This window comes from Pelophylax lessonae (assembly GCF_965119305.1).
Source record: "Pelophylax lessonae genome assembly, chromosome: 4".
Lineage (NCBI taxonomy): Eukaryota > Metazoa > Chordata > Amphibia > Anura > Ranidae > Pelophylax > Pelophylax lessonae.
Window position 1 is genome coordinate 125,490,235 of NC_138771.1, and position 14,291 is coordinate 125,504,525.

At 42.2% G+C, this 14,291-nt stretch overlaps 1 protein-coding gene across 3 annotated transcripts in view; it reads right to left on the reverse strand.

The window, feature by feature from the left end:
- EDC3 (enhancer of mRNA decapping 3) overlaps positions 1-14,291 on the reverse strand; it is a 181,557-nt gene that overhangs the window by 145,676 nt on the left and 21,590 nt on the right. The window lies entirely within an intron of this gene.

Genomic DNA, 14,291 nt, shown 5'->3' on the forward strand with positions numbered 1-14,291 from the left:
CCTAACTCATTTAACTCTAACTGGACTTAGTTGTAGAGGTCTACAACTCTCTACCCTAAATTCAATTAAGGAGATATGCGTCAGGAGTGTGGCCAAGATGCAGGGACTGTAGTTGAAGCCTCTGTTAGCTCATCAATTGATGTTGTTGATCTAACAGGTGTGTACCCCCTCATTTTGCAATTGTCACGGTTTCATGGATTGGGACATGCTCTTGAAGGAGCTGGCATCCATTTTTTTTTTTTCGCTCCTGCTAAATGGTGGCAAACTACAATACCAAATATTGTATTTAGGGATTCCTTTACATGCTCAAAGGCTAGTGTATGCAGGAAGAACGGTAAATCGTGCAAGGATACCCAAGATGTATTTACATACGCACGTGTCCTAGGTGTGTGCATGTGATGAGGCAGGTTTCTTTCAATATATTCTTTTTATTTAGCTTTTTTTTTTTTTTATCCAACTTCAGGAATTAAAAAAAAAAAAAAAAAATGAATGCAGTAAGGCCATCCCCACACTGCAAGGATACATTCTCATTATGTCTAGGGGTGCATGAATAAGATGGAAATATTTACCCAATTCCAGCAAGGCCCATCCAGCATTTAATATTAAAAAGAGGAAGAAGCCTCAAGAGATTCATCACCATATATTAAAAAATTACTTTATTGTAGAAAAAGCAAACACTATAAAAATAAATGAAAATACACCTTCACCAAAGCACTTTGACTGCTCCCCCGCAGCTTGCTCTGAAAGCTGTGACCATTTGTGGTCTCACTGCAGCCACCTCAGCATAAAATATAGATTAATGCTCGGTTCTTGCAGTTCGCACAGGATCGGATCGCACAAGTGTGAACCGCTGTGCAATCCGATCCTGATGCGGCTGCAAAAAAGGGTCCTGTGCGTGTTTGCTGCGGGTGCGGTGCGAATTTAGCCATACAAAGTGTATGGCTAAACTCGCACCGCACAGCTGATCGCATGTAATGAAGGAGCAGTGCGATATGCGAACTGGGGGTGTCGTTAAGATTACATTGACACCCCCAGCGTATTGCATATGGCAGTGTGAACTGCCGGGGGTGCGTTTGCGATGCGGGAACAGGCTGCGAATTCGCAGCCTTCCCGCATCGCATAAGTGTGAACCGGGGTTCAATATCCCTGTATTTTATGCAATGTCATCAACAGTCCGGAGCTTCGGGCAAAGGGGGGGGGGGGGGTGTTTGGAGTGGGGATTCGAGAAAAATAACAGTGAGCTTTTTTTACATCCACCTACTGCCCTCACTGTCATATGTTACCGCAGTTGTAACTAAGGATTAAAGGGAACTATGGTCTTTTAATGTTTATCAGCTACACATGTAAAAAGAGGTAAAAAGAGGTCCCTCTCTTTGCCGGCTAAAATTAATAGACTCTACACAGTTAAGGGAGAGCATTTTTAATTCATGACAAGAGTTACCTTTTGCTCAAAATAATGTTGCAATTTGGAAATGCCAAATTAATCCCCATCAATTTATGCGATATTTAATGATATGACCTTTAAGGGCACCGTATAACACATTTATGCAACGTGTACACACACAAATGTAAATAATTATTTTTATTGGTTTTTCAAAATAAATATATTATAGTTGTGACCGTGGGATGCAGATCAATAAAATAGGGAACAAGAACAGTAAGGCTCCGTTCACATGTAGGCGTTTTGGGGTGTTTTTGGGGCGTTTTTCTGCTCTAGGATCAGCTCTCAAAACGCCCAACAAGACAAATCCTATTCATTTCAATGGCCCCTGTTCACATCTGAGCGTTTTGAAGCTGTATACAAAACGCCCAACGCTCAAAAAAGTACATGAGCTTCTTTTTGGGCAGATTACAGGCGTTTTCCATTGATCTCTATTGAATCTAAAAACGCCTGCACAAAAATCGCGGTAAAAATCGCCGCAAAAATCGCGGTAAAAAACGCGCGAAAAACGCTACGCTCAGGTGTGAATGTAGCCTTAATGATAAGTTAAATAGTTATTGATATAAAACAAATATAAATGCAAGGTACCCCAAGGGCTGCAGAATTACTGTCAGTCATATCACACAACTGTGACCTTATACATAAACTTTACTTTATACTGATTGCTTTCATGTTGGTGGGAACACAGGGAACATTTTATATGTTATAAGAAAGTAAAACACAGGGTGGATTAAAATCGATTTAAAAAAATATCAGATTTGTATTTTTATCAAATAAATAAAATGCTTTTGGAGTAAAAATCTATCTAAAGATAGTTTTCTATTTAAGATACATTAATAATTTAGTTAATTCAGCATGAAATGGAGCTTAGTTATGTGGCATGAGGCTGTACATTCTGCAATATTTACAATTTTGGTAAACTCATTCAAAGAATCCAAGCTCTGCAGGTTAGATAACATGTACTGCATTGATGCATTCACACAATTTCACAGTAACCATGAGATAAAACAAAGTTCAGGAATAGGTTTTCATCCCATTGTTTTAAAAATCCATGTACACTACAAACTGTATGATTGCTTGAAGAGAAATGCATCTGTGCCAGGCTTTAAGCGTGAGGAGGAAGGGCAAGCAGTAAAAATTAAAGTGAAACCTTCAAAGCAGCTTATAAATTTTGAGATCTTTCTGCACATGGCTTGAAGTGCTTTATTCCTCCCTTGAAGAGCAAAATGGCAGCAGGCCATAAAATATTATATTATATATATATATTATGTAAAATGATAAAGCTTGTGCTGTGCAAAACTGTGTATCCTATGTAAAAAGTTATTGTAAAATCAATTGTCTATACGATCACCATTTAGGATGATGGATGTGCGATAAACAGATATATTAAATTGACTATGTGATAAATATACTCATAGAAGCTATGTTGCTGTGACAATCATGAAAATTAAATAGAACACAATGAACATCAATAATTGATCATTTCCATATTTGATACATTGAAAAGTATCCCAAAAAAGGTGGGTTTAAATAAAACAATCGTGCAAAAAAATAAATGTAATAGTATCACATTAAATAAGTGTCCAATCTCAAAGTGTGCGAGTCTAAAATCAAATATTCCTGTGTGCTAAGTGTGTCCCAATCACCAGTGCCTGGAGGTTTCCTGATAGCGGACAGGTACAATTTCACCTTAATGCTTTGTGCTCCTCCCCTCAGGTGGGTGCTTCACCTTCTTTACTCACAATCAAGCCAATTTAATATATTTATCGCACATCCATCATCATAAATAGTGATCATATAGAAAATTGATTTTACAATAACTTTTTACATAGGATACACAGTTTTGCCCAGCACAATCGTTCTCATTTTACACAAACTGCACTCACAGTTATGCCCCGTACACACGTGCAGATTATCTGCAGACTTTTGTCTGCAGACTTACCAAAACCATATAATATGAGGTCAAACCTAAACACTTTCAATTTGTATGCAATCCGGCAGGCCCTTGCACTACATAGAAAAGGTAAGTCTGCAGACAAAAGTCTGCAGATAATCTGCACGTGTGTATGGGGCATTAGGGAGTGAACAGTGCTAGCAGCATCTCTGACTCACATCACCATAGATTGCTCGCAGCCGCTTTTGCTCGCAGCCCCTCTCATTTAAATCATAAAATATTTTAACCGCTTAAGGACCAAGCCTATTTCTGACAAGGTTTACAATGTTCAGAGAAAGACTGGACTAGTCCTATGCCGTGAAGATTTTGTATTTTAAAGTTCAGGCAGGGAACTGAGCAAATTACCACTTAAAGTGGTTGTAAATGCACTTTAAATACTTTTACCCTATAGGTAAGCCTATATTAAGGCTTACCTATAGGTACTATAAATATCTCCTAAACATGCACCGTTTAGGAGATATTTACAGTGTATGCAGCCAATGACGTCATCGGGGCATGAACTCTGAAGGAACGGCCACCCGTGCCGTTCCTTCAGAGCCCTATGCCGTGAATGGGCGGGAGTGATGTAATCGCGCCTCCAGCCAATCAGATGGCCGGAGGAGGCGATCCAGAAAGCAAAACGTCAGCCGTCCTGTCGGCACTGTGGGGACTTCGTTTTTAGGCAAGTACTTCATATAATGAACTAGTATGCGCTGCATACTAGCTCATTATGCCTTTGTCTTTACAGGTTTTTTTTTTTCCACTTTTTATTCCAGAGGATTTACTTCCTCTTTAAGGACCAAGCCTATTTCTGAAACATGTTATTTAGAAGTTAAAATCTGTATTTTTTCCTAGAAAATTACCTAGAACGCCCAAACATTATATACATTATTTTAGCAAAGACTCAAAAAGCAAAGACTCATTCACTGAATTAAGAAAAAAAAAAAAAAAAACACAAACAGTAAAGTTATCCCAATTTGTTTGTATAGTGTGAAAGATGAGGTCAAGCCGACTAAATAGATACCCAACACAGCGTGTCTCAACTCCAGTCCTCAGGGAACACTAATGGCACTTTTCCACTGCAAGTACCGGCTCGGCTCTACTCGGCCCTGCTTGGCCCTGTTTGCTTTTCCACTGCGGTACCGCATGGTACGGTGTTGGAACGGTTCGGTACGGTACAGTATAGGTTTGCTTTTCCACTAAAGTAGTACTAAAGTTAAGTGGGTCAGATAACAACGGGGTGGGTGGGATTTAGGGCTGCAACTAACGATTATTTTCATAATCGATTAGTTGGCCGATTATTGTTTCGATTAATCGACTAATCGGATAAAAACCTCCACAAAAAAAAGGTTGGTGTATAATTTTGTTAATATTCTTAAATATCTTTATGCAGTGGTAAATATAAATATCCAGCTATATAGTTGGATATTTAATCCACTCTGAGACAGATATATGTATTATTGGAGGTTTAAATGTGGTACATAGACTCCGAGACCAACGTTTTTAAAATTTGAAAAGACCTAAAAACACTTTTTTGCAAATTTTCAGACCGGATTGGTATAGATTATTAATGACACACTCCCTTATTAATAGGTAGGTAGTTTGATACAAGCTCCCTGCGCCTGTCACTTATGCTGGCCATACACAAACTACATTTTTTTAGAACATTTTTTAAAACATTCATCCGATTTTACAACCATTAGTTGGGTCCATTTGGTGTTCGTTGTCAACCACAGTGACAGGAAAATTTGCAGGAGCAGAATGGAAAACTTCTCGATCAAACACATCTTCAAATAATGTATGGGGTTTTTGCTCAGAAGTTCTATTCATTTTAAAATTGAATGTTAAAAGCAAGTGGAATTTTCAAACAACACTCGTCCATTTAACTAATATACAAATAATTTTTGTATAAATATAGATGCAAATATTTTTGTCCAAAAATCCAATACATGTATGGGGAGCAGAAGACCTTTAGAAAAAAAATAGCCCTTTATAGTAAAACAAAACAGCAGATATCGCTACTATAATAAAATTTCTACTGTGAAACAGTGAAAAAAATTATATCTTGTATCATGTGTATGTATAGCAAAAAATATAACCAGAAGTTGGATATGCAGGATATTTTAACTGTGAGTCAAACATGAAGCTATACGAAGCAGCTGAGACTTTTTTTTTTTTTCATGGATATAATAATTTTAAATATAATGCACAATACTAGTAAACTTTTACTCTAAATGTAATTGTAATGCCTTATATCGTCTCTAGTCTATCAGCCTCCACCTTCTCTGGGTTCAGATGCTGATCTTCCCTGCACAGAGCTCTTAAAGAGGAAGTAAACTCTCCTCTACAACTTGTACCTATAGGTGATCCTATGATAAGGCTTCCCTATAGGTACTGTAAATATCTCCTAATCATGTACCGTTTAGGAGATATTTACCTTACATGCATCCAGTGACGTCACTGGCGCATGCGCTCTGAAGGAACGGCCGCTGGTGCCGTTTCTTCAGAGCCCCGTGCCGTGACCATCGGCTCCCACGCGTGCGCAGGAGTGACGTCCCTGCGGCTCCGGCCAATCAGATGGCCGGATGCCGCGATCCCGGAAGACAGGCAACTGGACATGTCGCCCGTCATAGAGGTAAGCGGACTGCAAGGCGGGGGCTCGTTCTAAGGTAAGTATTGCATAATGAGCTAGTATGCAACGCATACTAGCTCATTATGTGTTTCTCTTTCAGGTCGAACAAAAAAAAAAAAAAAGTGTGTATGAGTTTACAACCTCTTTAAAGCGATTGTAAACAAGGTATATAGCAAGGTAAAAAAAAAACTCTGCATTTAGAATTTGGGTCCTTCTCTTGCCCAGGACTATATTTCCCGGGAGGCATTGCTCCTCACATTCACAAGTTCTCTGCCATCTACTGACATGTACAGATGGTGTACTGAGCTGTATGTGCGTTTCACTGTATTTTCTGATATGTAAACCAATAATACAATCTGTATGCAGGACAACTAATCGGCTGACCGATTAATCGATTACGAAAATAGTTGACAACTATTTTCATGACCGATTAGTTGTTGATTAATCGATTAGTTGTTTCAGCCCTAGTGGGATTCTCTGACCAATCAGTGGCTAGAAGTGACTGCATGCAAAGGATTGTGGGATATGGTACCAGTTATGGTACCTGTTGGAACCACAATCGAGTAGGTACTGTTTTTTCAGAGCCGTACCGTACCGTACCGTGCCGTACCGTACCGTTCAGTTCCATGCAGTGGAAAAGCGCCGCCGTACCGTACCGAACCGAACCGTTCCGACACTATACCATGCGGTACCAGCAGTGGAGAAGCACAAAAGCGTGCCGAACCGTTCGGTTCCATGCAGTGGAAAAGCGCCATAATAGGCCAGATTTGCAAGAAAACTGAAATACACACAGGTGATATAATTTGCTGCTCAGTCATTGCAGTATTCTAGTCTGCCTCTCCCCAGGGCAATACTTAAAATCTGGCCTGTTAATCGGCCCTGAGGGTCGGAGTTGAGAAACACTGACCTAACATGTTATGATTTTAAATTGTGCACACTCGTGGAATGACGACAAACTACAGTACTTAAAAATCTCCATAGGCGACGCTTTAAACATTAACAGTTATTAGTTTAGAGTTACAGAGAAGGTATTTTTCTAGAATTATTCCTCTCGCTTTGACGATTGCGGCAATACCTCACATGTGTGATTTGAATACAGTTTTCATTTGCGGGCACGACTTGCGTATGCGTTTTCTTTGGTGCGCGAGCTCACGGGAACGGGGGTGCTTTAAAATTTTTATTTTTTTTTTTACCATTTCGATTTTTGACAAAAAAAAAAAAAAAAAGGATCACTTTTATTGGTGTCACAAGGAATGTAAACATCCCTTGTGACAGTAATAGTCAGTGACAGGTACTCCTTATGAAGGGATCGGAGTCTAGAAGACCCCTTCACTGCACTTCAAAGTATTCAAAGCGCCAAAATCTGCATTTGTGAACACTGACATTTTTTAAATAGGCGCCATTGGGCGCTGAATAAACCAGAAGTGACATCATGAATCCGGCTTTGTTTGGGGCTCCAACCAGCCGGCAGACGTGCTGGATGGTTGCTTGGACGCGCTGCGTGGTTGCTCAGGTCTCCCGGTGGAATGGGAGACCCGGGTAGAGCCACAGAAGGCGGCAGGAGGGGGGGGCGTCGCCTCCTGCTCGCTGGGATAGCGGCATTGTTTGTTATCTCCTAAAAGACGACTGCAGCTCTAAAAAACGGTAGGAGGCTGCAGGCATCATCCCAGTACAACCACTTCTTCAAGCCAATTACGTTGGTTTGTGGGTAGTGGTTAATGAAGTGCTTGGTGGCTCTAATGAAACATCACGACAGTGTTAATTTTGGCAGCAAATTTCAATTTAGTTTTAGTCTTAGTCTTAGGACTAAAATGGCATTTTAGTTTTAGTCCTATTTTAGTCTTCTGCAAGTGTTTTAGTCGTATTTAGTCGACTAAAACTCCAGTATATTTTAGTTGACTAAAACGCCCTACATTTTAGTCGACTAAAACTCATTTTAGTCATCTATAATCAAATGGGTGTAGTTCAATTGTAATTTGTAATGCATTATTTAAGCATTTCTCTACAATTTCCAAACTCATTATATACTACTGCTGGTCCTGGAGTGAAAAATCTAATATGTTATTATTTATGCTTTGAGCATGCACCAGTGTTAATTTTTGGCAGCAAATTTCGATTTAGTTTTAGTTATAGTCTTTTGACTAAAATGCCATTTTAGTTTTAGTCGTATTTTAGTCTTAAGACTAAAATGCCATTTTAGTTTTAGTTGTATTTTAGTCATCTGAATTGTGTTAGTCGACGAAAACGTTTTAGTCGGTTTTAGTCGACGAAATTAACACTGCATCACGAGAAGATGTGCTGTAATGAAAGGACCCTGTTCGAAGTTTTTTTTTTATGTGGACCCAGCTGATATATTCAGTTTAGGTTATTTTGTTTGCTTGTTTTTCAAAGATATTTTGTATCTGCACTTCAAACATTTATGTTTAAGCAAATACAAGAATATGTAATGTAATGGTATTGTCTTAATTAACCACTTCAATACAGGGCACTTTCCTCCCTTTTAGCGCTGTTGCATTTTGAATGACAATTGCACGGTCATGCAACACTGTACCTACACCAAATTTATGTCATTTCCCCCCCCCCCCACAAATAGAGCTTTCTTTTGGTGGTATTTGATCACCTCTGGGTTTTTTCCTTTTTGCTAAACAAATAAAAAAATACCGAATACCGAAGAGTTTACAATTTTGTAAATAAATAAGTTTTTTCCTGCACTGATGAGGAGGCACTGATGGGGTGGCACTGATAGGCGGCACTGATATGTAGCACAGATATGCAGCATTGGTGGGCACTGATAGGCGGCACTGCTAGGCGGCATTGATGGGCACTGACGGGCGGCACTGATGGGCACTGATAGGCGGCACTGGTGGTAAATGGGCACTGGTGGGCGACACTGAAAGATGGCAATGATGGGCACTTGTGGGCAGCACTAATGGGGAGGGCAATGGGGGGCTCCCTGAGCCCTCATTGCCATCCCTGGTGGCCATAGTGGGCATCCCTGGTGGTTCTAGTGGCATCCCCCCCCCCCGAGGGTCTGCACTGGTAATCAATGATCTGATTACCAGTGCCGACCCCCCCCCCCCCGTCAGGGGAGCCGCCGATCAGCGCTCCTTTACTCGTGCCTTTCAGGCACGAACTAAGGAAAGCCGATCAACGGCTGTTCCTGTTTACTATGTGACCAGCCGTGATTGGACACGGCTGATCACATGGTAAAGAGCCTACGTCAGAGGCTCTTTACCGAGATCGGAGATGCAGGGTGTCAGGCTGACACCTCGCATCACCGATTGCCGCTCTGCGCACCCCCGGGGGGCGCGCAGAGCTGTATTATCCTGCCGCCGTCATATGACATCCGGTCAGGATAATACAACCACATTCCCGCCGTCAATCTGTTATAGGGCAGGCGGGAAGTGGTTAAATAAAAGAATTTGAGTAGTTCTCCATGTCGGTTCACATAGGTGCGATGCGGGAACCCGGCAAATCCAGTGTTCCCGCATCGCACCCACTCGCAGGCAGTTCACACTGCCATATGGGAACTGCTGGGGGTGTCAATACAAAGGTAACACACACAGATTAGTTTGCATATCGCAGTGCGAACTGTCAGTTCGAACAGGAGTCGGATCGCATAGGTGTGAACACCCATGCAATCTGATTCTGATCCAGACCAAAAAAAAAAAAAAAAAGGAAGAAGGGCCCTGTGTGACTTTGGTCCAAATGCGATGCGAATTCAACCATGCAATCTGCATGGCTGAATTCGCATCGCACAGACATCACATGTGATTTGCACAGCAGTGCGGTACGAATCACATGCGTTGTCTGACAACTAGGTGTGATTACCTATTAACCCAAAATTTGTTCTGATATTGCCGTTTTACTAACCTGACAGCTTATTCTAAATAGGAAACCTTCAGTTTTTTTGCAAATATTGAAGATTCCAACTACCAGCAAGAGTCTTTACATTTAAAGAGAACCTGTCGTAGTGTGCATGCGCGCGGCACCAGGATCGGACATGAACTGACCACGCTCCGCATGTCCCCAGCTAAAAAAGGCAAGAGGAAGAGGAGGTGGAAAGCCCAGCTTACAGGCATTGGAGAGAGGCAGGGAAGATGAACCGGAGGACAACTGGAAAGATGAACAGGAATACGACTGGGCCGACGAAAAAGAAGCAGCAAACACAGCCTCCTTAAATGGGGCGTTAGTCTTCTCACAAGGCACAGACCCCTCCAGCCAAGATGACCGCGACTGGCAGCACTACTGCACAAGACAGCCCCTCTGCCCCACCTGCTCCGGGACAGAAGACTTTCACAACTTCTCAACAGGAGGAGGTATGGGATCCTTTCTCCTCACAACCTCAGGAGGATATACAGTAGCCATCCTTGAGTGAGTCACAACAATTCTCTACATATCGTGCCTCCTCAGAGGGGGGGAGATGGAGGGTGCAGTATCCCCAGCCTCATCTATGGATAGGCAGATGGCAGCTGAAATTGCCCTGAGCCAGAGCAGCTCCACGGCCCCTCCACCCCATGCACCATATTCTGGAGACACGATTTTAATTGCCAGATTTTCAACACTTTTACAGCAGGAACTTTCTAAGCCCTGTGCCGTGATCACAGCAGATTTAAAAAGGGACTTCAAAAATATAGGTGGGAGACTGGACTTTATCGAGTCCAAGGTTGATGGTACAGTACTAAGAGTGAACCAGAATCAAACAGATATTTCCCTAGAAGGCCAATTGGATTAGGCTCAAGCTAAAATTGTAGACTTGGAAAACAGATCTCGCCGATATAATTTCAGAATAAGGGGCCTTCCTGAGACCATCACAGACCTAAGACCTAATTCCTGAAATATCACCACATTTGGAATTGGACCGCTTCAAGAGCAGATGGCTTACCCCTTACCCAGAGATGTCATAGTAAAACCCCATTTTTATAGAATTAAAGAGAAGATCATGGCAGCTGCCCGCCTCAGACAGGATGTCAACCTACTTGGACACCCGATCCAAATCTTTGCAGATATCTCCCAAATGACTATACAAAAAAGAATATCGCTGAAACCCTTACTGACTCATCTGATCAATCGTCAGATAAAATATAGTTGGTCGTATCCATTTCGGCTCTCCTTCACATACAAGGGAAATTCATACTCCTTCTCGAGCTTCCACGATGGAGAGGAGGTACTGCTGGGCTTAGGCATAATATCAAGAGATGGCCCATCATCCAGATCACCAGCTAAATCGCCAGCGACCACCACCAGGCCAATATCACCTTTATGGTCTCAGCCAAAACGCCCGGCTCCAGCAAGATCACAAAGACCACAGACTATCCGAATCTTGGGGGACCTTGGGAGGGAGAGTGGGGAATATACCTAGATGAGCTCACTGGGGTGAGCGACTGGCTGCCCAGGTGACAAACTCGAACATTCTGCAATATATGCAGTCCCCACTGGTAGAGGGCATTGTGCTAGAATGGGAAAAGGAGAGGGGAGAGGGTGAGATGGACCCTGGGGCACAGTTTGTGTCTTTTTCCCCTATTACCACAACAACGAAAGCCCTCATGGGTCAGGTCCCCCCACCAGCCTTCAGGCCACAGGCTACTACCTAGAGAACAACTGGGTTCCTTGACTACTGGAGACTAACAGTTCACACCTAACTGCTTTACTATAACAGCCTACAGCAGTTTGAGGGAGGCCATGCTATACATTGACAGTAACTGATAAGTGCACTGACGAAAGTGGGAATTGGAGAGTCAATTAATCTGTTGCATACTAATAGTTAAAGCACTAAACCCGTTTATCTCGTTTCAATTAGGCTTTATTGTGTTTGATTTTGCCTAATCTTGATCTGTGAGTTTTTCCTTTTGGGGCCTGGGGGAGAGGTGGGTGGGAGTGAAGTTGTTCAGTACCCCCCCCCCCCCACCTTGCTCTTTTCAGGTTGTTGTTCGAAATGTTTGGAGGGAAATGGGAGATGTAACCGCATGCCACTTTCTGCGACCTTGCTCATGGTGGCTTGCGATGGGCAACTTCGCCGTAAACAAAGGGGAACTGGCCTCCACAACTAGAAACGAACATACAAAATGTACTATAAAATGATAACTTCACTGCCATTCTAGATAAATCTAACTCCCTAAAAATTACCCTCAAAGATATACCCAAACAGAGCATTAAACTAGCACGCCTACTGCACTCCAATGGACTCATAGATGTTTGGGGAGATAATCACCCTACCATGAGAGACCACACACATTACTCACATGCCCACAAAACATATGCTCGGATAGACCACCTGTTTACATTATCGCCTCTTCTACCGTTCATAAAGAAGGCCCAGATAAGAGTAACGTCATGGTCAGATCACTCCCCGGTCGAGATGACAACTGTGGAACAAATGAACTGTGGACGAAACCCAAACCTACAACATGGAGACCTAATGCCTCCCTTCTGAATGACCCTATGATATTCAAGGAAGTAGAAGACCAAATACGCCAATCCTTTGTAGACAATGTTTTGTTTCTGAAGACACCTCACCCACAGTCAATCATTCGGGGATAAGCCGATTCAGATGGCCTCCAGGAAAAAAGCAAAAGAAAAAAAAGGAGAGAGAGAGAGCGAGATATACTCCAACAGGAAGATGACATACGTAAATTATTAAAAGAACAGAAGAAAAATCCAGATATAGGCAGACATAAAATAGATGCCACACGGATGGCACTTAACCTTATTCTATATAATAAGGCCGAAAAAAACATCAGTTGGTCCAAAATTCGCTACTACACTTTAGGTGACAAACCACACACACTGTTGGCTCGGAAACTTGTTCTGAGACTATACTCTCCAGCACTCCCTAAACTAAGATTAGGTCATGGATATAGATCACAAAACCCCCAACTGATAGCCAATGAATTCTATAATTTTTACTCCAAGCTCTATGCCCAGCCGAAACCACTTCAAAAATCATTGATGGAGACCTTTTTCCATGATATCCCCCTTCCTTAGATCTCGGCTAACAATGCTGAGATGATGGATCGTGAATTCACAGAAACAAAAGTGGTAACAGCGATCAAAAGGCTCAACCCTTCAAAAGCACCAGGCCCAGATGGTTTTTCCGGTCACTACTACACAAAATTCTGAGACACCCTGGCCCCCCATCTCTACTCAATCAGGAGAGGAATAACCATCCCCAAATATGAAAACAATGCATTTATTAAAAGCGGAGTTCCGGGCACAGAAACCATTTTTCAATAAACATACCCCCGGGACAGTCAGGACTAGCACATTCCACAATGGCTAGCCTCTGATCTGTCCCGGTTCGCACATACCTGCAAGATGAAATACTTACTTATAAAATTTCTTCCACAGCGTTGCCATCTCTCTTGTGGGCAGCTGAAGCCGGCGCGGTCCTCTTCTGCGTCTTCTTCGGCATGCCCAGAAGCTGTTTAGCAGGGGAATGCGGCTTCGCCCCGGAAGTGACGAGCGGGGCCGGTGCCGTCGCATTGATTCCTGGGAGCGATGACGTTCAGCTCCCAGGAATCATCGCGAGACAGGAAGTGACGGCGGAGCCGCAGCGCTGAGGGAGGAAGTACCCTGAGGTGAGTACTTTCGATCTTCAATTACAAGGTGAGTAAAAAAAAAAAAAAAAAAAAAAAAAAAAAAAAAAACGAACCTAACTATCCAATTCCTTTTCAGGTGATACAGAACTAGAATTTTCCTTTCAAATGACAGGAGAAGTCACTACCTTATTTAGGTATACACCTTACCCTTTTAATAGACACCCTATATAATAGTAACTACCTACCCTTACATAAGAAAATGCAGGAGGATCTCAATAGATGGTTACTAACCCACCGTCGTGGTTCGGTAGGCTGAACTTTGTGAAGATGAATATCTAACCTAGGATATTAAACCGGTTCCGTACCTTACCGATAATGGTTAATATGACAGACTTGAGAACTTTCCAGCATAAAGGTATTAAAATTTATATGGGGAAACAAGAGGCCTAGGGTGAACAAACGCACCTTGTTTACCCCAAAATTGAGGGGGGGGAGCCTGGGAGAACCAGACCTAGTTAAATACAACTATGCTGCCCAACTGACACACTTAATTTGATTCCACTCGAAAAGACCATGTCCGATCTGGATGACGTTGGAAGTCCTCTCACCTACTTAATACCCAAATTAGTAATCTTATGTTGCTTAAAGCTAAAGACAGACCAGGTGTATTGTGCCTGACCCTGTCCTTTTCATTGGGGATATAGGATAGACTGTGTCAAAAAGACAAAAATTCAGGTCTTCCCATGC